At 46.5% G+C, this 12500-nt stretch overlaps 1 protein-coding gene across 2 annotated transcripts in view; it reads left to right on the forward strand.

The window, feature by feature from the left end:
• The window catches only part of galnt14 (UDP-N-acetyl-alpha-D-galactosamine:polypeptide N-acetylgalactosaminyltransferase 14 (GalNAc-T14)), a 155756-nt gene that overhangs the window by 3337 nt on the left and 139919 nt on the right, over nt 1-12500 (forward strand). The gene's annotated exons all lie outside the window — the stretch shown is intronic.

Consider the following 12500-nt stretch of genomic DNA (forward strand, 5'->3'; position numbering starts at 1 on the left):
GGTAAGGACTTGCAGCAGGTTAGGGCGATTAAGGATATAGAGATGGCAATGTATTAACAGGTGCCAGTAGTGTGATGGCAAGATGGAAAGAGTACTTTGAAGAATTGATGAATGAGGAAAATGAGAAGGAACAAAGAGTAGAAGACGTGACTGTTGTGGACCAAGCCGTAGCAAACATTAGCAAGGATAAAGTGAGGAGGGCGCTGAAGAGGATGAAGGGGTTAAAGGCACTTGGGCCTGATGATTTACCAATCGAGGTATGGAAGTGTCTTGGAGAGGTGGTGGTGGTGTTCCTGACTGGGTTATTCAACAAGATCTTAGATGGTGAACAGATGCCTGAAGAAGGGAGACGAAGTGTACTCGTGCCCATTTTTAAGAACAAGGGAGATGTGCAGAGTTGTACTAACTACAGAGGAATAAAGTTGATGAGCCATACAATGAAACGATGGGAAAGAGTAGTTGAAGCTAGACTAAGAGCAGAAGTGAACATTTGTGAGCAGCAGTGTGGCTTCATGCCAAAAAAGAGTACGACAGATGCAGTGTTTGCTTGAAGAATGCTGACAGAGAAGTACAGAGAAGGTCAGAAGCAATTGCATTGTGTCTTTGTAGATCTGGAGAAAGCGTATGACAGGGTGCCCAGAGAAGAACTGCGGTATTGCATGAGGAAGTCTGGAGTGACAGAAAAGTATGTCAGAGCGGTGCAAGACATGTATCATGACTGTAAGACAGTTGTGAGGTGTGCTGTCGGTGTGACTGAGGAATTCAAGGTGGAGGTGGGACTCTTCCAGGGGTCAGCTCTGAGCCCCTTCTTATTTGCTATGGTGATGAACAGGCTGACAGACGATGTTAGACAAAAATCTCCTTGGACCATGATGTTTGCAGATGACATTGTGATCTGTAGCGAGAACGGGGAGCAGGTGGCGTAGAAACTAGAGATGTGGAGATATGCCCTGGAAAGGAGAGGAATGAAGATCAGTTGTAGCAAGACTGAATATATGGAATATATGTGTGAATGAGAGGGATCCAAGTGCAAGAGTGATGCTACAGGTAGAAGAGATAAAGAAGGTGGAGGATTTTTAAGTACTGGACAGTAGTCAACTGTCCAGAGCAATGGAGAGTGTGGAAAAGGGGTAAAGGAGCGTGTCCCGGCAGGCTGCAGAGGCTGGAGAAAAATGTCAGATGTGATGTGTGACAGAAGGGTTTCAGCTAGGATGAAAGGAAAAGTGTATAAAGCAGTGGTGAGACCCGCCATGATGTTCGGACTGGAGACAGTGCCACTGAAGAAAAGACAGGAAGCAGAGCTGGAGGTAGCAGAGCTGAAGATGTTGAGGTTTTCTTTGGGAGTGACCAGGTTGGATAGGATCAGGAATGAGTACATTAGAGGGACAACTCATATTAGAGGCTTTGGAGAGAAACTCAGAGAGGCCAGACTGAGATGGTTTGGACATGTCCAGAGGAGAGAGAGTGACCATATCGGGAGAAGGATGCTGAGCCTTGAACTGCCAGGCAGGAGGCCGGGAGGAAGACCGAAGAGGAGGAGGTTTATGGATGTTGTCAAAGAGGACATGAAGGTAGCTGCTGTGAGAGACGAGTATGCACAAAAACGGATTAGATGGAGGACATTGACTTGCTGTGGCGACCCCTGAAGGGAAAAGCCGAAAAGAAAAGAAGTTGGTCAGGTGTCAAGAAATGTTTCAACTTGAGTTCTGCTTTATTCGTTTCACTGACATTACAATGACAGCCAATGACTAATGATGTCTGCTTCTGTGTTCCGTCATCATTTTGTCATTTGTGATGACAATTACTCAGTCCCATATGGAATATTTACATCACAAGTAATGATCCAGATAACAAATATATTGTGCTTACATCGTGATTAGCGCTTTATTCATGTCTAACGTGTATGTGCACTCGCATATTTATTGCGCCACTTGACGTCAAACATAAACGCCGCTCAAGTGGCATAAATGCCAAGCTTTGCTCTCACTTTCAAGTTGAACCCGTTAATGTGAGCGAGGCGAGTGATGCAAGCGTGTGCGCTGCCTTGCAACCCAAAGTGATTGCAAAACAAGCCTGGCGCCATCCGTTTAAAAAGTGGCAATGTAAACACCATATGTAAAACCCAATTTTAACGTGTTGATCGGTGGCACTTGTCCAGTGCAGTGATACCTCGGTTTACGAACCCCTTGGCTTACCAACTTTTCGGATTACGAACGTTACATTTATGAAAAATCTACCTTGGCATGCAAACTATTTTTCGGGACACACACCGAACGCCACAATGTGTCCGTCGCAAACGAGCCCGTTCTCCTAACAAGAAAATGGCAGGCGACTGTTTTTGACCTCTATTCCCCACCCCCATTCTTCGGTTAAAGCCACGTGATTGGTCAAGAACGCAGCAGTAAGGAGTAGGGGGCTACAGACAGAGAGAGAGTGAGGCCGTTCTCCATAAAACAAAATGGCAGCCAACTTTTTTTTGTCTCTATTCCCCGCCCCCAGTGTTCTGTTAAAGCCACACAATTGGTCAAGAACGCAGCAGTGAAGGGGGAGGGGGTGAAACAGGCAGACGACAGAGAGTGATAAAATGGATAGAAAACAGTGAAATTTGGACTCATTTCAAATTTGATAGTTCAAAAGCAGAGTGTAGACTGCAAGGTTAAAATATCCCATCAATCAGGCTCCACAAATAACCCGCAGAAGCCATCTGTACACATGTTGCAAAAAGCTATCAACCCAGCTAAACAGAACACAATTGATGAGGAACAAGGTAAAATTATCGCAGAGAAAGCACCTACAAGGGATCATTCAAGATGGTAAAGAAGGCGACGTTCCTCATCAAGTGTTTAATGCTGATGAAACCGGTCACTCCATTCCATCAAGCCATCAACGACCATCACAAAGGTAAATAAAACAACTTTATTATATAGTGTAGTTTAATTATAATACAATAGCACATTTATTATACATAAAATAAGCCATCAACGACCATCACAAAGGTAAATAAAACAACTTTATTATATAGTGTAGTTTAATTATAATACAATAGCACATTTATTATACATAAAATAAGCCATCAACGACCATCACAAAGGTAAATAAAACAACTTTATTATATAGTGTAGTTTAATTATAATACAATAGCACATTTATTATACATAAAATAAGGTACATTTTGTGTAGTTTTAAGGTTTAAAAAATTAGAAAGTAGAAACTTATGTTTTATGGATACCTGGGAACGGATTATTCTCATTTTAATGGTTTCCTGAGGGAAATTATTTTTTGGGATACACACTTTTTGCCTTACACACTCTGTCTGGGAACCAATTAAGTTTGTAAACCAAGGTATAACTGTATTTGTGTGACACGCATCAATGGAATGACTTGATGGCTGTAGCTCATTTATCTGATTTGATATGTGACGTTGGCTGACATTTGCGCAGTCAGATGAGCGCCAGCTCGGTCACTGATTAGACAAGACATTGTTGTCCACTTCCTGCTTTCTCATTTTACTTTTCTGTCTTCTCCTGTGAAGATACATCCACAAATGCGTGTGCACGCTTGTCAGAGATTATTAAAGTTCTGCTTGGTTTGCGCCATGCTGGCTGCAGCCATTGTTCCTCAATGTGAGCCATTCGGCGTGCGCCTGAGAAGGAAATGAGATTCGGAGCAGCTGGAAGTGGTTCCTGCAGGGAAAATCACAATCGCAAAAACAATAAGAACAAATAAGGATACAAAATAATAAAGATAACAATGGCCATGATTCCCGCTCATACAGCTGACGTGAGACCATGTGTAGTAGAACAATTTAAAAATACAGTGATACCTCAGCTTACGAACTTAATTGGTTCCCAAAAGGTTTGTGTCAGGCGAAAAGTTCATCTGCCAAATATTTATTTCCCATAAGAAAACATGTTTGTTTTCTAAATAATCCTTAAAGGACAACCGACGTCTCCGGACAAGTTGTGTCCATAATTTGTAAAATCGCTTCAAATTACTTCTACTGAGCGTATTTTACAAAGATTCCCCCGCATATAGCTATATTTTACATTTTAAGACTCGCGCTGAATATTCCGGAAGTCTTGTTTTTGAGTTGGTGACGAGTCCTCACGTCACGTCACTGAAGGAACGCCCCTGAGCGAGGAAGGACATACCTTGCATCACCTCAATGCATTTTGCAGTACTTTGTTTGGTCTGAAAACTTCGTGTTGATCCGTGTTGATGGCGAAATTAGAAGGAAAACACAAATAACGCAATGGTGAATCGTTGTATGTTACACCGAGACAACTCTTTGACTTTCGCTGATAAAAATTCCAAGCTGAAAAATAAAACCATTTCCAACGGAGCTCTGGCGCCATCTTCTGCATTTTCTGTAACGCTACACATTAGTCTTGATCCCTCAAAATGACCTGGAAGACCTTCTTTAATCGATTGCAAACATTTATACTTTCCTCTTCAGAACTATTTGAATCATAATCATAACTGGATGCGTAACAAGAAACCATATTCTCCGAATCTGAAGCCATTGTTTTGATTCTCGAGCAATGCAAGACGTCTTGGCGTGACGTCACGAACTGGTGGCGGGACTTTCTGAAAATGCCCAATTCGCAGCTCAATTTTGGACACTTTAAGTCATTTTTATTGGTGTTTTGCATTTGACTAAAAATATCAGCCAGCGCGTTTTGGTTATTTTAGATGCTATAAAACGTTTTTCTGATGTCAGTTAGGAAACAAAAAAGTGATGTCGGTTGTCCTTTAAAACTACACGAAATATATCTTATTTTATGTATTATAAATGTGATATTGTATTGTAATTGAAGAAATGAACTGAAATTGTATAATAAAGTTGTTTTATTTATTTTTGTGATGGCCGTTGGAGTGGTTGCTTCTTGATGATATCCAAGTGAAGTTGCTGTGCTTTCTCGGCGATAATACCCCCAGTCACTGTCCCTTGCTATCTGCTTTTCGTTAATCCAAATTAACAGAAGTTTTTCAACCTCTTCTATTGCCTGAGGCCGTTGCTTAGACAACACAGAAACACCCTTCGCCACACCTAGCAATGGTCGAGCATACTGGTACTGGGACGCTAAGTCACACAAACGCACACCTCGTTCGTGTTTTTTGATGATCTCCATCTTCTGCTCGACCGTCATTTTTCGTGGGGTATTTTTCAGTCCCCAAAAAGCAAAAGTACTCCACTCGATAACAAATCACATCTGCACTGAGTGCCTCAAAGATAGTGGGTGTGTAAAACTAGTCTGCCAGTATGTGGCACACTGTTCCCCGAAAAGTAGTTCGTATGCCAAGATTATATTCTCGCGAATTTAATGTTTGTAAGGCGAAACGTTTGTAAATTAAAGCGTTCGTAAACTGAAGTATCACTGTATATATTTAAACGTTGTGAAATATATCCTGTCAACTCCAGCACCAAGTATTTCTACTAGTGGCCACCTCACCCCAAATACAGTAAAGTCTCGTTATATCGATATTCTCGGGAGTCGGAAAAAATATCGATATAACCGGACTATCGATATATCCGATCCTGCGCCGAACTGCATTAACAAAAGCCGCCAAAAGAGGGCAGCCAAGCGCCATATAAGAAACGGAGCTGGCCATGAGCTCCCATTTTGTGCCTCTTTTTTTTTTTGGGTGAGAGATGTTCCCCCAATGTTGCCTCAAAATGGCACATATAATTCTTTAATGATTGCAAACATGTATGCTTTAATCTTCTGAACTACAGTGTATTTGAATCATATTCATAACTGGATGTGTAACAAGAAAGCATATTATCCGAATCTGAAGCCATTGTTTGGATTCACAAGCAATGCAAGACGTCTTGGCGTGAAGTCATTTTTATTGGTGTTTTGCATTTGAATAAAAAGTGACATTGATTGTCCTTTAATACACAGTATGGAATGTTAATAATTTTCAAAATCATCACGCTTCAGCAGACAAAAGAAGAAACATTGTTGCAAAAAACGATTGCATTCATATACAGTACAGTGGGCATGTACATAACACAACAGGGAAACTGCAACGCTTACATCTTACTGTATTACAGTAAAGTCTCGTTACATCGATATCGGATATATCGATAGTCCCGGTTATATCGATACTATTTCTATGCACGCACGGAGAAAATTACATGCAAACAGGGTCGGATATATCGATAGTCCCGGTTATATCGATATTTTTTCAGACTCCCTTGAATATCGATATAACGAGACTTTACTGTATGTATACAATTTAAAAAAGTCATCAATCTTCTTCTGCTTCCCATTTTTACCTTTTAACACAAAAACTTCAATCTCGTCTGCTACACACGAGCTAGCGTCTGAAAATGAAAATGGCTCTGCTACACGGGTGCTGGTCACGTAACAAACTCACGTGACCAAGTCGACCAATGGCGCGACCATTGGCTTGTCACGTGACCAAGACACGTTACCAAGTCGACCGATGGCGCGACCGATGTATCGATATAAACAGCAAAATGGCCGGCGGGGGATGAAAAGGAGCACCGTAATAACCGGATTTTCGTAATAACCGGGTATCGTACTAAACGGTACTAATTATACATAAAAAGAATAGAAATGTGCAAGGGAAATGAAAATAGTGTGCCGGGCACTGGGACCGGGCATCTCACTCAGCAGGTGTACGGGAGGGGGCGGGTTTATGTCACATATATTTCACTGCAGTTTCGGTTTTACTTTACTTTCTCCTTGTTAGCAGTTGGAATAAAGACGTACTCCAATCGACCGTGTGTTCTCATTCCTCAACTGCTACACTGGTGACCCCGACGTTCGAAATGTTCATGACAGCAGACGAAGAGATATCTTCCACGGCCATGCCGCCACGACCGGCGCCTCAGCTCGCAGCTGCCGCCTACGCCGCGAAGCTGCCCGAGTTTTGGAGTAGCGACCCGGCTTCGTGGTTCCAACATGTGGAAGCGCTTTTCCACCTACGAGGCGTCACGACAGATGAGCCGAAATATTATCTGGTCGTGGCGTCTCTCAACGAACAGACGACTCGTCGTGTGCTGCCTCTCTTGCGCGCACCTCCACCGAGCGAAAAATACGCAGCGCTCAAACACCTGCTGCTCCGACGGTTCACGTTGTCGGCCTCTGAGAGAGCAGACAGGCTTCTTTTTCTCTTCCCGGACTCGGCGACGGAACAGCAGTGGACCTGATGGACAAAATGTTGTCGCTACTGGGTTCGGATGACGGCGGATTCCTGTTCCCCCACGTGTTCCTTCGCCAGCTACCGGCCTCTGTGCGCGCCGTGCTAGCCAACTCGACGTGCCTAGCCACCGGCGACTACCGAGGTTTGGCTGAAGAAGCGGACCGGGTGCTGCTGGCGACACGGAGGTTCGCCGTGCAAAGCGTGACGGCCGAACCCCTCGGCGGAGCGGCAGCGAACATCGATCCGACCCTAGTAGCCGGAGTGGTCACGCGGAAGCGACACGAGAAAGCCCTCTGTTTTTTCCACCAGCGGTTTGGCGCCAAGGCCCGACGCTGCACACCACCCTGCACCTACGAGGCTCCGGGAAACGCCAGCGCCGGCACCCAATAGCGGCCGTGGGTGCCGGCAACGAAAGCGAGCTGCTTTTTATCACAGACTCCTCGTCAGGTAGACGTTTTCTGGTGGACAGCGGGGCACAAGTAAGCCTGCTGACGCCCACGGCCTCGGACAAGACGGCAGATGGATGTGGGCCTCCCCTGCGCGCAGCTAACGGCTCGCCCATCGCCAGCTTTGGCACCAGGTCGGTAACTGTGTGTTTCCACGAACGAAAATTCGAGTGGGACTTTATTGTGGCCTCGATTACAGTTCCGATAATCCGCGCGGATTTTTTATGCGCTCATGGACTGCTTGTGGACCGTCGTTTGATCGACGGCATCTCTTTCGCCACTTTCCCATGTGAGGCTGGAGGGCTTGGAGCATTGACGCACGCAAATTATTTAACGTCAGGTAACGTTTATGAACGCCTGCTGACCGATTATCCGTCGTTAACCACACCCGCCTTTTCCAATGCCGATACAAAACACGGGGTACATTTCATTCCCACGGTTGGCCCGCCAGTTTTTGCCCGCGCTCGTCGCCTCGACGCGGCAAAATTGGCAATGGCGAAAGGGGAGTTCGCGACGATGGAGCGCTTGGGCATCGTGAGGCGTTCCAACAGCCCGTGGGCCTCACCATTGCACATGGTGCCCAAAAGTGACGGTTCTTGGCGGCCGTGCGGTGATTTTCGTCGGCTTAATAATGTAACCACACACGACCGTTACCCAATTCCGCACATCCAGGACTTTTCCGCACGTTTGGCCGGAGCCGTGATCTTTTCCAAAGTTGATCTCGTTCGCGGTTATCACCAGGTTCCGGTACGGGCAGAAGATGTGCCAAAAACTGCAGTAATAACCCCTTTTGGCCTCTTTGAATTCCTCCGTATGCCTTTTGGCCTGAAGGGGGCGGCACAGACCTTTCAGAGACTGATGGACTCAGTCTTGCGAGGCCTAGATTTTGTGTTCGTCTACCTCGACGACATTCTTGTGGCCAGCCCTTCACCAGAGGAACACCTGTCGCACTTAAGGATGGTTTTCAAGCGCCTTGATGTGCATGGCCTTATCGTTAACCCTGTGAAGTGCCAATTTGGTTTGCCCAAGATCGATTTCTTGGGGCACCGCATTTCTCCACAGGGTGCCATCCCCTTACCCGCCAAAGTGCAGGCTGTGGTGAATTTCCCCCGCCCAGCCACAGTTAAAGCTTTGCAGGAGTTTTTGGGCATGATAAATTTTTACAACCGGTTTCTTCCTCACGCAGCCGACCTCCTACAACCCCTCTACGGCGCCTTGAGAAAAAAGAAGGCTAACGACCCCGTCGAGTGGGCCCCGCAACGAGTGCAGTCCTTTGAACGAGCCAAGGAGGCTCTTGCGGGTGCAACTCTTCTGGTCCACCCGATCTCAACCGCACAGGTGGCCTTGACTACCGACGCGTCTGATGTTGCTGTAGGGGCGGTGGTTGAGCAGCTTGTGGAGAACGAATGGCACTCCCTTGCATTTTTCAGTCGGAAGCTGCAAGATAACGAACGCAAGTATAGTGTTTTCGACAGAGAGTTGTTAGCACTCTATCTTGCAACGCGCCATTTTCGTTTCCTCCTCGAGGGGCGCCTACGTAGATCATAAACCCCTTACATTCGCCATGTCCAAGGTGACCGAACCGTGGTCGGCCCGACAGCAACGGCATCTAGCGGCTATTTCCGAATTCACAACAGACATTCGGCATGTGGCCGGCAAATGTAACCCTGTGGCCGATTGCCTGTCACGCACGTTCGTTTGTCCAGTCCAGATCGGGGTGGATTTCTCAGAGATGGCCACGGCCCAATCTGAGGATCCGGACATCCACGAACTCAAGGCAGCAGGCACGGCCCTGAAACTGGAGGAGGTGGCAGTGTGTGAAGGGGGTCCCGCTCTCCTCTGCGATGTGTCTACGGGTCGCACTCGTTCCGTGGTTCCGCAGGAGTGGCGTCTGCGAATTTTTGATTCAATTCATTCCCTTTCACACCCTGGCGTCCGGGCGTCAGTCAAACTACTTGGGGCCAAGTTTGTCTGGCCTGGGTTAAGAAAGGACGTCAGGAAGTGGGCAGCTGCATGCGTGGCATGTCAGCGCGCCAAAGTCCACAGGCACACCCGGGCGAACCTAGAAACTTTTCCGAGTTACAGGAGATTTGACCACGTCCATGTGGATCTGGTCGGGCCCCTCCCTCCTTCGCAGGGTTGCACACATCTCCTCACTATGGTCGATCGGACCACTAGGTGGCCGGAAGCTGTCCCCCTGTCCTCCACAACCTCGACAGACATTGCCCGCCCATTTCTGTCATCCTGGGTCGCACGTTTCGGCACGCCGTCCGATATCACTTCGGACAGAGGCCCCCAGTTTGTGTCCGAGCTCTGGTCGGCCATGGCGCAGTCCTTGGGTGTGCAGGTACACCGCACTATGGCCTACCACCCACAGGCTAACGGGATGTGTGAACATTTCCACCGGTCACTTAAAGCCGCGCTACGGGCCACACTATCGGACGGTAACTGGGTTGACCGGCTTCCGTGGGTCCTGCTCGGGTTACGTTCAGCTCCTAAAGAAGACCTTAACGCCGCTCCGGCAGAGTTAGTACTCAGTCAGCCACTCCGCATCCCTAGTGAATTCCTGCCTGAAGCTTCGGGTGCACCTTCTTTCCCCCTTTTGCCACGGGAGCCCCTGGCTCCAGCACCATTTCACCACGGCGTCCCCAAAATATTCGTTCCGTCTGCTCTCAGGTCAGCCCGTTTCGTCTTCGTGCGTCATGATGCCCACCGCTCTCCCCTCCGGCCGCCGTATGATGGCCCGTTTAGAGTGCTCGAACACGGGGAAAAGAGTTTTGTGCTCGATATGGGTGGGAGAAGGGAGGGCGTTTCTATAGACAGACTCAAGCCGGCTCACATAATTGCAGGCGAGGATGTTTCGCCGGCCCAGGTCCCACGTCGCGGACGCCCTCCAAAACCTCCAGCCTCTCCGCGGCATGCCAGGGTTGAGTGTCGTTCCCCCACTCAGTTCTCACCCGGATCACCTGCCCGAGCAATTTCACCTTTACCACCGAACGACGGACTGCATAGTCGTTGTGGCAGGCTGGTCAAGCACCCTGCAAGATTTTCGCCTTGACTGTCCTTCTGGGTATTCTGGGGGGGGCTGTGTGGCGGGCACTGGGACCGGGCATCTCACCCAGCAGGTGTACGGGAGGGGGCGGGTTTATGTCACATATATTTCACTGCAGTTTCGGTTTTACTTTACTTTCTCCTTGTTAGCAGTTGGAATAAAGACGTACTCCAATCGACCGTGTGTTCTCATTCCTCAACTGCTACAATAGTATCGTAATAAGCGGTACTGTCGATATAACCAATATCGATATAACGAGACTTTACTGTATGTCAATGTCTTATTTTGAAGTAGGAAGTTGAAATTGCACCTATAAAATCTCATCACAAAATGGCTTCCCACCTGCCCTTACGCGCTAACGAACGAAAACACACACACACACACACACACACACACACACACACACACACACACACACACACACACACACACACACACACACACACACACACACAGGAGAGGACTATGCTGGCGCTTGAAAATAAAGATTATACGTTTAATAGGTGATGTGAACATACTAGTTTAAGCTTTGTTTCTTTTCAACTGCCTCAGGGAATCATAATGACTTTAAATGTTCTGAACTCCTGGTCGGTAAGGCTATAAATCGCTAATGACGCTAAATGGCGGCCGTGTTTGCTGTTTCCTCGTTAAATAGTAATGCAAGAGTGCTAAAGTTGTCAAATATTTGTGTGTGTGTTTCTCTGTCTGTGTGTGTGTACCTGTGTGTACTCGTAGACAAAGATGTATCACATAGCTAGAAGAGAAAAGCAATATCGAACGCAAACAAGCGTTACTGCTGCAGGCACGCACTCACGTACCATCTTAATCAATGACTGTGTGTGTGTGTTTGTTTGTTGTTGTGGAGACAAAATGGGAGAGTGGAGGCAAACAAAAACTGTGCTGTTCTGCTGAAGGAGCAGCAAGTAAAAATCAATTCAATTAGCATTTGCTAATCCGCATTTGTTCGTCGTTGTTTTTTTTTTTACCAAAACCCGACGAAAAAAAAAAAAAAAATATTTTTTGGAAAATTGGAGGCAATGTGTTTTGTTTTGTAGAACAGCAAAAGTAAAATTGGCTTTTGGGATATGCAAATTAGAAATGTACCATGCGTTGAAATGTCATTCACTCCATGATCTGTCATTTTCTCTCGCCCTTCAAACTCCAACTTTTGACACCTGCTTTGTTTTTCACCGACATATATTGGAGTTCTGTCCCTCGTAATTAATTGACTTGACAAGCTAAAATTGTCCACCCAATTGTGGACAATTTCTACTTAAAAGCGGTGCTGATCAGCAAACCAAAATGATGGATTGTCACTATCTACATGGATCTTTTGATATTTACACTGATTTATAATCGCAAATTTCTCAGGTAAGATGGTCAACGCCCTCGGTTGAACAACTTGCCGAATAAGCTCGACACGCTTACATCTCGAGAGAAATTTCCATGGTCGTGAATGACTTCAGATTTTTCTTCACATCCAACTGATGAATTTGCATGCACACATTTGTGAAATCAATAGTCTATATTGGGACGTACAGTGATACCTCGGTTTACGAACCCCTTGGCTTACGAACTTTTTGGTTTACAAACGTTAAATTTATTAAAATTTTACCTTGGCGTACGAACTATTTTTCGGGATACACATGGAGTGCCACTATGAGTGATGTGTCGTTCTCCTAACAAGAAAATGTCAGCCGACTGTTTTTGTCCACTAATCCCCGCCCCCAGTCTTCGGTTAAAGCCACGTGATTGGTCAAGAACGCAGCAGTGAGGCGGGGGTGGGGGGGGTTAAGCATTAAAGAGACAGGCAGACGACAGCGAGA

The sequence above is a fragment of the Hippocampus bargibanti genome, linkage group LG19 (genome assembly GCF_051943395.1).
Source record: "Hippocampus bargibanti isolate YZ-2025 linkage group LG19, ASM5194339v1, whole genome shotgun sequence".
Lineage (NCBI taxonomy): Eukaryota > Metazoa > Chordata > Actinopteri > Syngnathiformes > Syngnathidae > Hippocampus > Hippocampus bargibanti.